Here is a 14610-nt window from a genome sequence, read left to right as displayed (position 1 = left end):
GGGTTGGGGAAGGAGAAGTTGGTGAGAGACAGTCTGGGAACAAAACAATTTGTTCAACCCAATGAAAGGAAAGACTTTGAAGATTTGGGTGAGGTGGTGGGAGAATGTATGTCTTTCATCTGCCACCCTATCCTAGGGAAGCCTTCCATAGTGTCAGTCCTGGTTGCACATTAGAATCACCTGGGCGCTTTCTGTTAGTTTTTTTGTTTGGTTGGTTGTTTTGAAGTGAGAGGAGGGAAGATAGACAAACTCCCACATGTGCCCTGACAGATCCACCAGTAACTCCCATCTGGGGTTGATGTTTGAATCAACCGAGCTATCCTTAGTGCCTGAGGCCAATGCTGGAACCAGCCAAGCCACTGGCTATAGGAAAGGAAGAGGGAGAGAAGGGGGAGAGGGAGGGGAAGAGAAGCAGATGGTTGCTTCTCATGTGTTTCCTGACTGAAGATCAAACTCGGGGCGTCCACATGCCAGGCTGATGCTCTATCTACTGAGCCAACTGGCCAGGACAGTCACCTGAGTGTTTTTTCATTACCCCTGACTAGGATCCACTATGCAAGAATCTCTGGAGGTATGGCCCAGGTATTGTAGTTTTTATAAGCTCTTCAGGTGATTGTGAAGCACAGAGGTTTTTATTCTAGGATTTCAAAACCAGAAACAAAGAACTGACATAAGTGTCCAATTAAACTTGCCATCATTTTGGTGAGCTTGGAAAGAAAACAGGCATTGCAGGTGGATTTTAAAGAGAAGAGAGGCATAGAGAGGAGAAGCAATCTGCCTGGGCAGAGGGCTGGTGAAGGCTGGGCAGAGGTAGGAGGCAGCTCCTTTATGTTCTTTCACATCCATTCTTCTGGTAGTATATCACAGAATCAGTAGTTCTGATGGCTTAGCTGTATATGTATGCAGGCATGATATTTCTATTCTTTATCTGGGGCAACCTTTCCAATTAGATCTATGCAACTGTTTGCCATGGTCCAGTGCAGCTAGTAATTGTCCAGAGTGAGGATGGTGCGGAACGAAGAAATAAACTAAGAGAGAAAATGGATGGGATCGGGAGGTCTCTTTGCAATGAATATAACTTGCAAGAGCAAAGCCAAGCCCCTAGTCTGCTTTATTATATAGTGCAGAGCCATATGCAAATAAGGAAGTCTCTGACACAATGTCACATTTCTAAGGCAACCCAAGAAGTTTCCCAAGTGCAGAAAACCCTCTACCCTACATAACTGAAATCAACCAACATTAGAACAAAGGGTGAGAGGAAGGGCATGTAAATTGCCTCTAGCAACTTAAGCAAGTGAGGTCGGGGGATGGGATGAGTACAAAGACTCAGCTTCATAGCCAATATGGAGGTGTGGGGAAAGAACTTAGCATTTAGTTTAAGCCTTAAACTGCAAAGCCTTTGCCAGCTTGCAGTCTCCTACACATCCCCCTTTTTTATTTTTTTATTTTAGTTTGTGTGCTGAGATTTGTACTCATCTGATTTGCCAGATTCCAATTCAGAGGCAGACTGGAAAAATACAGAATAAACACAAAGTTAATATAGCCAGTGCTAACAGATATCCAAACAAGTGTCTTAATACATTGAAGGGATTAAAGCCTTTCCAATCATTAGGCAAATTCTTAGGCAATACAGCAAGATCTATAATAGAGTCTTTGCTGTGTTGAATGTCCTTAATATGTTCACTAAGTCCATGTTGACATTATCACCATTCTACATTCCCTGCAGATGCAACCCAGCCCCACTTCAGTCCCATTGAGAATTGTCACAAAGAGTAGGAGTAACACTCACGAAAAGTCCGCACAGCACTGGAACGGTTGTCACATTTCTACACTCCACAGCTAGCGTCTAAGTCCTAATGACCACTGCTTCCAGCACATTAAGCCTTTTTCTCAAGCTTAATGTCAATTCTGGATTTATGGTGATAATTTAGGTAGACTGGAAGGGCCATCTGTTAGGTATGTGTGGAGATGGAGTTTTTGTTTTCTTGTAACCTGGAGAGATGAAAACGGGGCCTTGTCCTGGAGTTTTGCAGTATAGGGTGGTAAGGAGAACCTTGGGATTCACTATGCTGGGTGGTAGAGGTAAATTTGTAACAGAAGTGGGCAAATCTGGCTGGCCAAGAGTAGCAACAGGGCTGACTTCAAGGATGGGAGGTGAAAAGAGAGAGAGGCTCTGAATTTGGAGGTTAGGTCCCGGCCTAAAATAGGCATGGGGCCTTAAGGCAGGCAGAGAAAAGAGTGTGGAAAGGAGACACCATGTACAATGGTACCTTGAGATACAAATTTAATTCATTCTGTAACCGAGCTCGTAAGTCAGTCAACTTGTATATCAAACAAATTTCTCCCATTTAAAATAACTGAAATAGATTTAATCCATTCCAGCCCTGTGAAACATCCCCAAGCCATCCTAAATTATGAAAAAAAGACATGTTTTTAACTAAGAAACATACATGTATACTTTACCAATGCATAACAAAATATATGAAATAAAAGAAAAAAGTGTTATTTAGACTGTATTCTTACCTTGGAGACAGACGAGTGTGGCTAACGGAGGTGAATGGCAGAGGAGGAGGGAGGGAGGGATGCAGGCACTGTAGACACGTAAACTAAAACTGCACTTTCTTAACACTAAATGTAAACTAAAACTGCATTTTCTTTACTTTAAACAAAACTAAAATTGCACTTTTTTTACTTAAAATGAAACTACAAAAACTTAATTACGACTTGTATCTTGAAATTTCATTCAGATCTCAAACAAAAATATGGACCGAGTCGCAGCTCATATCTTTAAAAAAAGTTGTTTGTTTGTCTGTTTGTATCTCAAGGTACCACTGTATTAGACAAGGCAGTGGATCCATGGTAAGCAAGGAGTTAAATAAGAACATTAACACCCACAACAGAGATCTTGGAGGAATGAGCAGGACCTGAATATTCAGGCAAGGTAAGGTAAGTGTCCCCATGTCTATAAGAAATGAGATAGGCTTACTTGCTACTTGGATGGTTACCCTGGGATGGTGAAGTGAGATGGGACCAATGGCCCTGGGCACCTTCAGTCTTTAGTGGCAAGTCGCAGCAGGCTGGGCAAGGTTAGGTCAGAGGTGGCTGGGTTAGGGCTGGAAGCGACTGAACCCTCCCTTGGAGGAGTGAGGGGGCAGTCTGCCATCCAGTGTCCCTTTTTACCACAGTGAGAGCATGGCCCTGGTGGGGGCCAAAGAGCCAGACAGGCTTTAGCCCAGTGACCTTCCTTTTCACATTTGAAGCAGGGCCCTGATGGAGTCTTATGAGGCCCCTTTGGGGTGTTGGAACCTTTAAGGGCATCTGCTAAGAGCTGGTATTTTGCCTGATTTCTTTGGGCTTTGTCTGCCTTCTGTTCCTCTTGGTCATTACAGACCTTAAAAGCCATGCTCAGGAGATCTCATTGAGGGGTTTGAGGGCCCTCCTCTGCCTATTTAAGCTTTTCCCGTATATTGGGGGCTGATTGGAAGATGACAGAAGGACAGCAGAATTTGCAGGAGGAGTGCTCTCCTCCTGGCTCATGGTGTTCAGGAACCCACCAAGGAGCCTTAGTAGACCTAGAGAAAACACACACATATTCTCGGCCCCACAAAAGAACAGGGTCTGGCCCTTGCCAGATTCCTGTGAGTGGGTCTTTCCATTGTACTTAAGGGAAGGCTTTCCTTGTTGAATTCCAGAGTCTTTTGGCTACTGAATGGCCCTGTATATAAGTATTAAAAATTTTTTTAAAGTAAAAAGAGCAGGACAAGGAAGATTTGCAGGAGTTCGAGGGTATGACTCCCCTTTTTTATTTTTAATTGACCTTTAAACATTTGATGGGCATGCTCTAAAATGCCTTGACCCTGAGGATTGTAAAGAATATCTGTCCTCAGGTAAATTCTAAAAGTCTAACAAAATGTAGTAAGTGCTTTTCCTACATATGCAGGAGCATTGTCACTGACTAACTTATTAGGACTGACAAGTAATGCTCCCATATTTTTCAAAACATCTCTACCCCACAAATTAACAGGCAATCCAGGGAACAAATAAGGCTGAAAAAGTTCAGTATGACCTTCTTTATCTTCCCATTGTAAAAAACAAACAAACTTAGAGCTTTGTTAGGGAAATTTACTTTGCCCTAAGCCTCGCAGCTCTGACTGCTTCATGAGTGAGCCAAGAAGAAAGCCAATGTTGCTCAGCAATAACAGATACATCAGCTCCTGCATGCATCCGAGAGTCCTCTGATTTATGCCCTTATATTGTTAACTCTATTTCAGGCATCAGAGGAGCCAAATTCCCGATTTCCTTGGGGCCCTTTGTGCAGGATGTGGCCTGACAAGCAGAATAAGTATTCTCAAACTATTCTTCCAACTGCCTGAAGCAGCTTGACACAAATTCTTGAAATGACTTATCAGAGCTTTGCTTAATTTGGCTCAATTCCTTTGTTTCACAGACATGAGTATAGTTTTACACACAAAGAAGACAATTACAGTACAGAAACACAAATATAACACATAAATCTGATTAACCCTAATACCTGAGTTGCTATTTGGCTCTCAACTCTGAAGACAAACACTAAACGTACTTCACAAAACACAAACTGAATTAGCAAGTCTTTATGACCTAAATTCTATTTAAATTTAAATGAGTACTCCTTACATGTACCAATTTAAAAAAAAAAGAGTAGGGATGAAACTATTATATTTTATTTTTTCAATATAAGAGCCAGCATTTCCGATTTTTGCATGCAAGAACTTAATTCACGCCTTATAAGCAGACACGTTTTGGACAACATCAGACAAAAATATACTAAACAGAAACTAGGATCAGACAAACCAGAGAGAAACCAGGGATTTCAGAGCACAACCAAACTAGAAAGATGCCTGCCTGCCTGATCTCAATCAGGGCATTTTCTGACAGAAACACAGGAGGATGGAACTAAACAAAATCTTCCTGAGAAAATTTCCTCTTGGCAGCTGCATGGGGAATTTTGTAGTCAGATCCACCAGGGGTTTCCTGCCTAAATTCCAGGCAAAGAATAGGAAAGAAACAAAATGACAGTTCAGAGGATTATAGCTAAAACATGAAAGAAAATGAAAAAATAACAGGAAAAGCTGTAACTTAAATAGTATCTGAGTCTCCTATCTATTCTCAAATTCCATAGTTGCTGTAACTGGCGGTTCAGGTTGACTATAGTGAGATTTCTCCCCTACCTCAATTTTAGCAGAGTGACAGACTAAGCAGCCAGAGAGAACTAGGAGCAGCTGCCCTGCTGTTGCTCGGGATAACTGGGTGATGTTTGGCCTGCTGGAATCAGAATTTGCTGAGGAAACACTGACATTGCCCCTAATGTTTGATGGGGCTGGGGAGGGCCCCGTTGTCCGTTTCCTGAATCACCTGCCCTTCAGCACTATACTTAGATTTACATTCATTTGCCCAGTATTTCCGTTTCCTGCAGCGTGGGTAGAGGCTAGGAGCTTTAGGAGTTGGCTTCCCTTGATTGGGAGGCTGAGACTGATATCCGGAAAGAGTAGGGCAATTTCTAGCAAAATGTCCTAAACCCCCGCATTGGAAACAAGATCCACTGGCAGAAGTACTTCCCTGGCCTCCCTTTTGTTTGTTCTTCCATTTATCAAAATATCCCGGAGCACTGCGGCAATAGCCAGACCTTGCATGTATGAAGGCCCAAGATCAGCGCATATTTGGATATAATCCCCTATATCTTGAGCCTGATCTAAAGCTTGTTGGAGCAGGGATCTCCAAGGGTCTGAATCAAAGACCCTGGGAGCAACCTGATAAGCATAAGAAGGAACAGAGGGTGGCGGAGGTGCCAAGGTTAAGGCGGCCACAGTCGCGACACCTCCATCCCTCAAGTCATCTGCAGACTCGGAGGCATCTAGTTCACCCCCCTTCTTCCTCTCACATACACATTCCTCCTTTTCTAGCTCCCTCTGACACCCCCTAGGTAATGGCTCCCTCTCAAATAAAAACATTTGTACAAAAAGAAAAAGGTCCCTTACTTTTGACCCTAATTGTCCCATAATTTATTACTCTCAACTATACTATATTAGTGTTCTCATATCCAGGTCCCTATTTGGGTGCCACCTGCTGCAGACCAGTGCGGCTAGTAATTGTCCAGGTCCTGAGTGAGAACAGTGTGGAATGAAGCAATAAATTCAGAGAGAAAACGGAGGGATCAAGAGGTCTCTCTGCAACACATATAGCTTGCAAGAGCAAAGCAAAGCCCCAGTCTGCTTTATTATACAGTGCAGAGCCATATGCAAATAAGGAAGTCTCTGACACAATGTCACATTTCTAAGGCAACCCAAGAAATCTCTCAAGTGCAGAAAACCCTCTACCCTGCATAACTGAAATCAACCAACATCAGAACAAACAAAGGGTGAGAGGAAGGGCATGTAAGTTGCCTCTAGCAACTTAAGCAAGATGGGATGAGTACAAAGACTCAGCTTCATAGCTAATATGGAGGTGTGGGGAAAGAACTTCACTTTTAGTTTAAGCCTTAAACTGCGTGGGTTTTGCCAGCTTGCAGTCTCCCACAACTGTTTTAATATGTTTTCTGGTATGGAAACTCAGATCATTCTTTTGTAATTCTTAGCTCTTTGCAAGCCTGAACAGTGGGTCACAAGGTCTCACATCTGTTAAAAAGGAGCCAGGGATCTCGATGCATTCTGTACAGAGCATAACACGTGTATGTGCAGTGAAACTCTTATCAGTGGGAGTGGAATTCAGACCTAACTCAGTCTCAGCTTTCAGTCTAGCTGTAAACCCACAGTGTCTGCCACTGGGTCTACAACAGCTAATTCTTTTAGAATACAGAGCTAAACCCCCAAGGAGGCCTTGCCTGGAGAGGCCACCAGAATTGCTGTCTGCCTAAAGGTACACTCATGTTTCTTGGTTTAACTGGGTCAGTTAGGTTGTTTATTTTTGCCATTTGATTTCAGGGCAGGCCTGGCTTTAGTGTGCTGGCAGTTCTGAAGAGTACAGGCTCTGAGTGACTGGGGCAGGTGTTCAGGAACCCCCAGTGACTATTATTTAATTTTATCCCTACCCCAGCCTCACAATTGATATATGAGTTGATTATGTGACCGAGTTCTATTTTTAACTGCAAATATGCTCTGTTGAACTGGAATCATGTTCTTTAGCCACTGCATTATGCAAGCTGGCTCCAAAGTTTGCCAGGAGTGCTAAAGTAAACTGTGGGTAGTCATTGAAACCCCACAGTGAGCAAACAGCACGCTTACTTGCTGGCAAGATAGAGTTTCAGTTGTGTTAAATACCGTCTGGTGCTACTGAGGAGAAGCCCTGTCTGGCCATTTCATCAGCTTCTTTCGTTTTATCTCCTAATCCTAGAATAAATCCTGTGGGCCTTGGGGAAGGGCATTAAAAGGGCTTCTGGTAATGAAGATTAAACTTGAAACAAGTCATAATGAGGTGCAAACAATGCAATGCTCATTGTATCTTCTCAGGTCTTAAGCAGGAGAGGAGAAAGATGGTTTTGGAGGGCGAGTGGAGAAGCTGTTCCAATCAGGTGGTCCTGCTGAGCCATTCATTCATTCTCTTGGGTGACTGCACTAGACAGGTCTACTGGAGGGCCCTCTTGTTTTACTTGGGGTAATCCTAAGAAGTGGTTTTCAAGAATTACACAGGGTCATTTTCTCTGACTTTTGGGAGACCGACATCTGGTTTATCCAAGATGACCCAGAGAATGGGCAGAGCTCTGAAGGAAAGATGTTAGTATAAGCCAGGACTCTTTGGTGGCAAGCAACAGAAATCAACTCTTTTATGAGTTAATGTACTTAAGAAAAAAAGGACTTTTTAAAAATTAAGTTCCATGAGAGCAGGGTTAGCTTGTTCACTACTGTTTCCCCAATAGAACAGTACCTTAAATATGGCATTCAGCAACTGTAGACTAGAAGCTACTATTATGAAGACTGAGAACATCTCTGGAGGGGTTTAGGTAGCAGGAAGTAAGTCCTTGACAGTTTCATCAGGACATCACTGTTGGAGTGAATGCTCTCAACTGTTTTTATATTTTTGAGTGTCTATACTCCCACATCAAAGTCCAGATCAAAGCTTTCCAGAAAAAAACAGAACCAATAAGATCTATCTATCTAGGATGTGAGGGCGATCTGGCTGCGACATCTGTCACCCCATTGATCGCCAGGGTTGATTCGGCTGATCTGGCTGGCTAGGCGGGTGTCCCCTTCCTCCCTCACCGCTCCATGTGCGTCCCTCCCGAAGCTGCGTGCTCGGTCGAAGAGGACGACCTTCCCCGCTAGAGGAGAGGACCGTTCTTCGGTCAAGGGTATACGAGTAGCTGCGCTCCCCTGCTAGAACCTCCAAACAAGTCTCAAGCTCCATTTGTAGGAGAACGTAGGGTAGTCAAGCGTCCAAGACTCCAGACACATCCAAGTGAGGCACTGCATGTGGCAGTCTGCCTTTCTTTAAAAAAAAAAAAAAAAAAAAAAAAAAAAAAAAAAAAGATCTATCTATCTATCTATCTATCTATCATCATTTATCTATCTATCTCAGTGGTCGGCAAACTCATTAGTCAACAGAGCCAAATATCAACAGTACAATGGCTGAAATTTCTTTTGAGAGCCAATTTTTTTAAACTTAAACTATATAGGTAAGTACATTCCTTATCGAGGTAGCGCCCACACGTGGTATTTTGTGGAAGAGCCACACTCAAGGGGCCAAAGAGCCGCATGTGGCTCATGAGCCAGTTTGCCAACCACTGATCTATGTAATCTATCATCTATCCAACTGTCTGCCTACCTATGTATTACCTATCTAGAGAGATAGAGAGATACTGATGCATTGTAAGGAATTGGCTCACATGCCTATGGAGGCAGACAAGCCCAGTCTGCAGGGTGGGTGACAGGTTGGAGTTCGAGAGCTGGGGAGAACATATGTTCCAGTTCAAGGGCAGGCAGGTAGGAAGGGCTGGTGTTACTGATGAAGATCAAAGTCAGTTGGCTGCAGAATTCTCATACTCAGGGGAGAGTCTTTTTGTTCTTTTCTGTCCTAGTTAAGAGGAGACTGTAGAGAAAACAGCTGTGTTAGGCTTGCTCACTTGTTCTCTGCATAATTAGTGTGTGATTGTGTGTAGCCTATGTAAGGCTATGGCTGCTTTCTCTCAGTGTAATAGTGACCAGCGAGTCCCAAGGAGACACCAGAATTTCAGAATTTGAGAGGAGTTTATTCAAAGCAGGCTGCTGGGGCAAAACAAATCCCAAATCAGCAGACCTGAGAGACAAGAGTCTTGGGTTTTTATAAGTGAAAGCTACATTTGGTGCAAAAAGCCATTTCACAGAAGCAGAAACTAGTGGCTACTTATTATGTTAGTTCATCTCTACTTTGCAAGCCTTTTGCTAACAGCACATCTTGTGGTCTCTAGCTTAGTTGGCAAGTTTGCACAGAAACATAAAAATTTTCCAAGTGGGGGTTACAGAAAGCATACAAAATACAAGAAATGGCATTTACTTATGCTAACAGTTTTTCAATTTTCTGGCACTTTGTCACATTCTCCACTGGTTTTATTTAAGTTTTAATCAAATCCTTGATTAATTTTTCTCTATAGGGAGGGGAGTGTAAGTATTTTGGAGAATTATTAATTGGATTTTCTCTAATTTTTGCCTAAGTTTTTGGCCTAGGCATGAGCTTTCTTGAATTACTCCTATGCTGTTGACATAGAAGCAGCAGGCCTCCTCAAGGGCTATGCAAAGCCCTCCCTGTTTTAGGAACAGCAGGGTTAGTTCCTTTCTATTTTGCAAAAATATTTCCTCTATGTAAACAAACTTGAGGCATAATACATACTAGAATATACAAAAGAGGCTTATTCTTTTATAAACTTTTTTTCTTTGTACAAACCTTTTACTTTTTACAATTTGCACAAACTTTCTGTAACTTATATAAACCTTTTAACTTTTTATGAACCTTAAATAATTATTCAGAAATAACTAGCTTTTATAATAAATTATTTATTTTTTTAAAAAAGTATTTCTATACCTTATACCTTTTATTATTAAAACTATACAATTCTTTCTAATTAATTAGAACTCTTTATTTTTCTTAAAAACCTTAACCTCTAGTGACAACTAAGCTAGTAACAAGTAATTCTCCTTCAAAATATACTTCTTTTTGGAGGTGTCCTTTTCCTAAGTAGCTTATTGGACACCTGACAACATTTACAGGTTACTCTATAGGGGTAGCTATGAGTATATATATATTTTTATTTACATTGTAGCTTTTCTTCTGGTGAAGGGACTTACACCCCCCCCCCCATATGACTTGTAGCAGCATATATACTAAACTTTAAGGTAACTTGCTTGGGCCTTCCCCTAACCCTAGTGTTCCCCTCCCTCCCTAAAGTTCAATTATAAGGAGTCCCATGGCATGAGGTTCCTCAGGCTTCTGTCATACGTAGACCAGCTGGCTTCTGGTTTGTGGCTGGAGCAGGGCATATTGTCCTTCTTAGGGTCAACTTATAGGAGTTGGTGGGATTCGTTTGTACCGTCTCCGAGGGGCTCTCCAAGGGAACTTAGGGAGAAGGGGTGTTGCCCTGCCTAATACAATTTTATACAGGGTGAATCCTGCCTAGTAGGGGGTGCATTTAGCTTTTAACAGAACTAGGGGGAGTAAGTTTGTCCAGTTTTCACAATGAATTTGGTTAGGACTTCTTTCAGAGTTTGGTTTATTTTTTGACCTGTTCTGAACTCTGAGGCCTGTATGTATAATGTAATTTCTAATTAATTTTGAGTGCCTTTCCTACTAGCTGTGAGATCTTGGACACAAATTCAGGGCCATTATTAGACCTAATATTGATGGGCAAGCTAAATCTAGGAATAATCTCATACAGCAATTTATTAACAACTGTTACTGTGGTCTCATTTCCGGAAGGAAAAGCTCCTACCTATCTTGGAAAGGTGTCAACAAAAACTAATAGGTACTTATATCCCTGCGCTGGTGGCTTTAATTTAATAAAATTTATTTCTAAATGTTTACCTGGGAAAGTTCCTCTTTCCTTATTTCTTTTTATAATTTCTCTACCTTGCTTAGTATTTACTTGGATACAGACTAAATATTTGGACACTATACTGTTTTATAATAGATTCTAAGCCTGAAAAATAGTTTTTCTTAAATAATTTTATTATCTTAATTTGGCCTAGATAAGTAACTTGATGTAGCTAACTTAATTGCTCTGTCTAGGGCTTTAGGTAAAAATGTCTGTTACCTAGTATTCCTAATTACCCCTCCTTATTCTTAGTCATCCCTTTCCTGCTGGCAAATTTTAAGTTACTAAAACTTCTAAAGGCCCCACTGTAGTAGCATCAGCTGCTCTGTTTTCTTGAGCTTCTAGGGAGTTCCCCCCTTCTTTTGGTGCCCTGGACAGTGGGTGAAGGCCACTATCTCAGGGAAGCAGACTTCTGCATTGTTGGGGTGAGGAGTTGAGCCTCACCTTTGTTAGTTTTTAAGTCTTCTCCTGATGGACCCTGTTTAACTGTGCCTGTCTTAGGTTGTTCCTGCCTTTAAGAATCTTACCCGTCTTTGGCTAACCAGCCATCTTAGGGGCCAAACAGTGTGATGTGAGTGAGGGAGGAGCAATGTCTCTTCTGAAACATTTAGCTTTATTTCTCTAGCCATTGATGTTTCTAAACCTTTAAAGACTTATTCTGAGGAAGTCTAATTTTTGTAGTACATTTTCTTTCTAATGTTTGGAGTTGACTGTGATACAAAGGCTAAGGTGATTGCCTTAGAATTTTCTGTTGCCTCTGGGTCTAGAGGTGTGTAGACCCTGTAAGCTTCCTGTAGTCTCTTTTTGAAAGCGGTGGGAGTCTCCTGAGGACCCTGAATAACTTCTGACACCTTAGACAAATTTGTGAGTTCCTCAGTAGTTCCCTGATCCCAGCTAACAGAAACTGGTGAAAAGTGTTCAAAGCTTTCTATCCTGCTGTGGTGTTAGGATCCTACTTAGGCTGGGCAACCAAAAACACCTTCTTGAGGTGGTCTTGGTTGTCCTCCTCAGACCTGTTTATTCCTAACATAGCAGCTTTTCTCACCTTAGTTTTGATTCTTTCCCTCTCTCTGGCAGTGAACAAGGTAACTAGCAGCTGCTGGGAATTGTCCCAAGTGGGGTGATGTGTACAGCACAGATTCTAACAGTCCTGTTAGGGCTTGAGGATTCTCTAAGAAAGGGGGATTCTAAGTCTTCTAATTCTATAGGTCGCTTGAGGAAAAGGGTACATAAACTATGAAAGGTTGCCTCCCCTACAGCAATGCATCAGCAGGTGGTGCTTCCCTCGGGGCAGAAATGGGTTTAGAAGGGGCACTATTCCTTAAGTCTTCCCCTTGGGTTTGGCTCTAGGTATGAAGCTGTGATTCTCAGGAGCCAAAGCAGAGGAGGTAGGAGGGGCTGTAAATGCCCCTGGCTTATTGCACTATTAAACCTTTTGTCCTAATTACCTGGTGCATCCCTTGGACTAAGAATAAGGGTTCTTTATTAGAGTGTACTACTGGCTAATATAGGGGAATTGATCGGGGTGCCTGGGATTCCTGGTGCCCGAGGGGAGGAGCAGGTACCAGGAGCTGCAGGAGGAGCCACCACTCGGCACCGCTCCTTGGAGCATAAGTAGGCACAGTGTGGTCCTATGGGCCCTAAATACTATGGAGGTGGCATTACCTGGCTGCCACTTTTATTTCTTCTGCTGCCATTACTCGTGCTTGGTTGCAGCCTGGCTGTGCTACCTGCCTGCGGGTAGATGCCTAGTGATAATATTCTAAATTGCCTGTGCTTTCTCTGGGCCTAGCAATTTTTGACTTGGCTAGTTTGCTCTAAAAGTTAGCTACTTTAATTCACAGAGAGTTTTTAATGTACCCTTTTTTGGTGTTCTAACAGTTATAACTACCTTAGTTTGTTTTTCCTCTAAACTGTCTCTATTATTGTAAATTTTCTGAGCTATTACTAATAGTAGGGAAATTTCTATCCTTGGAAAGTCTTCTAATTATACAATTTACTAGAGGAGAAAGGACATAAACAAGAAAAAGCTTTCTTTTTTTTTTGCTTCCTAGTCTGCCTTATCCTCCTTAATAGTTTGTAAGATAGGGGCCCTCTTTCTTGATTTGGGGGCTGTTGCTAGTAAAATATGATGATAGTCCCTGATTGCACAGCCTTTCTTTAGGGAGGGGATTTTCTACTAGGGCCCTCTACTGTTCTATGTAGGGGAACTGGTATGGGTGGCCCTGGGGCTTAGTTATCTTATATAGCTCTGATATTTCTAGGATATAATGAGCCCTGTTTTGGCTACCCTACCCTAAATGTGGGATATTCTAATTTATAAAAAGTTTGAAGTTTCCCCCCTTGGTCAGTCCCTTGAGGACTAAAGGACAAAGTCTGTAGTTTCCCTCTTGACTACTTAATTCTATACCTGCCCTTGTCTCTAAAGGCTTCTCTGAAATGCCTTAAGAGGCAACCTAAGGGAGTCCTCTGAGTACCTGTCCCCCTCCCATTCTTAAGTTCTAGGGTACTGTCCTACAAAATTCTAACAGTCAAAATGACAAGGACAAGTACTAGGAATAAGGGTTGTTTAATTTTAGAGGTATCAATTATTATATAAGAAGGGAGGTAGGGGCTAACAGAAAAACAGTTTCCTCTGGGGGAAAGTCAGACAGAATGCCTGAAACCAGAGGTCTTAGATCTAAGAAAAGAGGTCTAGAGGGTCCGAGGAGAGTGGCCCAAACTAAGAGATGTCATGAGAGATTTCTCTGACGAACAAAGAGAACCTACAGAACAAATAATTTAATATTTATATTTACATTTGACTTTTAGACACAGTTCAATGGACAAGAGAAGGGGGTGCCCCATGAGGAGCCTCTCAGGTGTCCACCTGACCACTTCCCTCGCAGGAGCTTAGGCACCTCTTAGCATTGGTGGGTTGATATAAAGCCCCAACTTGGATCAGAGAGTGTCTGGTACCACTATAAGCCATATGAAGATCGCCACAGAACCACAGGTTGGAACCCATTCAGACTCCATAGTTATTTACCGTGGAGCCACAAACTGGAAACTCAGGTGCAGGCACCAGAGATCCCTATTTACACACTAATCACTCAGGGGTTTCAGACAGACTAATGGAAGGGAAAAGGTCAAACTCAAAGTCCCTTTCCTGACCAGAACTTTCCACTCTATCAGAAAGTGCCTGGCACTAACGAGAATTCGTCACTCTATCAGAGAATGCCTGACCAAAACTCTCTGCCAACGTCTTGGCCTTGGAGAGCCTGTTGCATGAGTCTGATCACGTCCGATCCTCAGTCGCAACAGTCCTTGTCTAGTCCTAACTTGGGGCCCAAAACCAAGATTCAGCAAAGCAAAAGACTTACTTTACTCACAACTTGTGCTCTTCGGTTTAATTGCTAAATCTGGGAACCAGGGGTGTCTGCTGAAATGTTGTCCAAGACCCACAGGATAACTGGAGCCCTGGGATATCTCAGGGGCGCCTCTCCTAGAGATCCAGGGGTTGGTCAACCTCTCAGAGAGGCTAACCAGCCCGGGTGTCTCAACCCAGTGACATGGAGTACCAGGTATCTTGCTGGGGC

The 14610-nt window shown here is 42.5% G+C and overlaps 1 long non-coding RNA gene across 2 annotated transcripts in view; it reads left to right on the top strand.

Annotated features, from left to right (window-relative positions):
* Positions 1-14610, top strand: part of LOC136383993 (uncharacterized) — a 76376-nt gene that overhangs the window by 28221 nt on the left and 33545 nt on the right. The window contains exon 3 of one of the 2 annotated variants that reach the window (XR_010747509.1): positions 2826-2941. This is a non-coding gene — a long non-coding RNA (uncharacterized lncRNA). Of the gene's footprint in view, positions 1-2825; positions 2947-14610 lie in introns of both variants that reach the window. The other variant, XR_010747508.1, reaches the window with a different exon arrangement.

Source organism: Saccopteryx leptura, chromosome 12 (genome assembly GCF_036850995.1).
Source record: "Saccopteryx leptura isolate mSacLep1 chromosome 12, mSacLep1_pri_phased_curated, whole genome shotgun sequence".
NCBI lineage: Eukaryota > Metazoa > Chordata > Mammalia > Chiroptera > Emballonuridae > Saccopteryx > Saccopteryx leptura.
The sequence above is the reverse complement of the archived record's forward strand: the minus strand, read 5'-3'. Positions and strand labels throughout refer to the sequence as shown.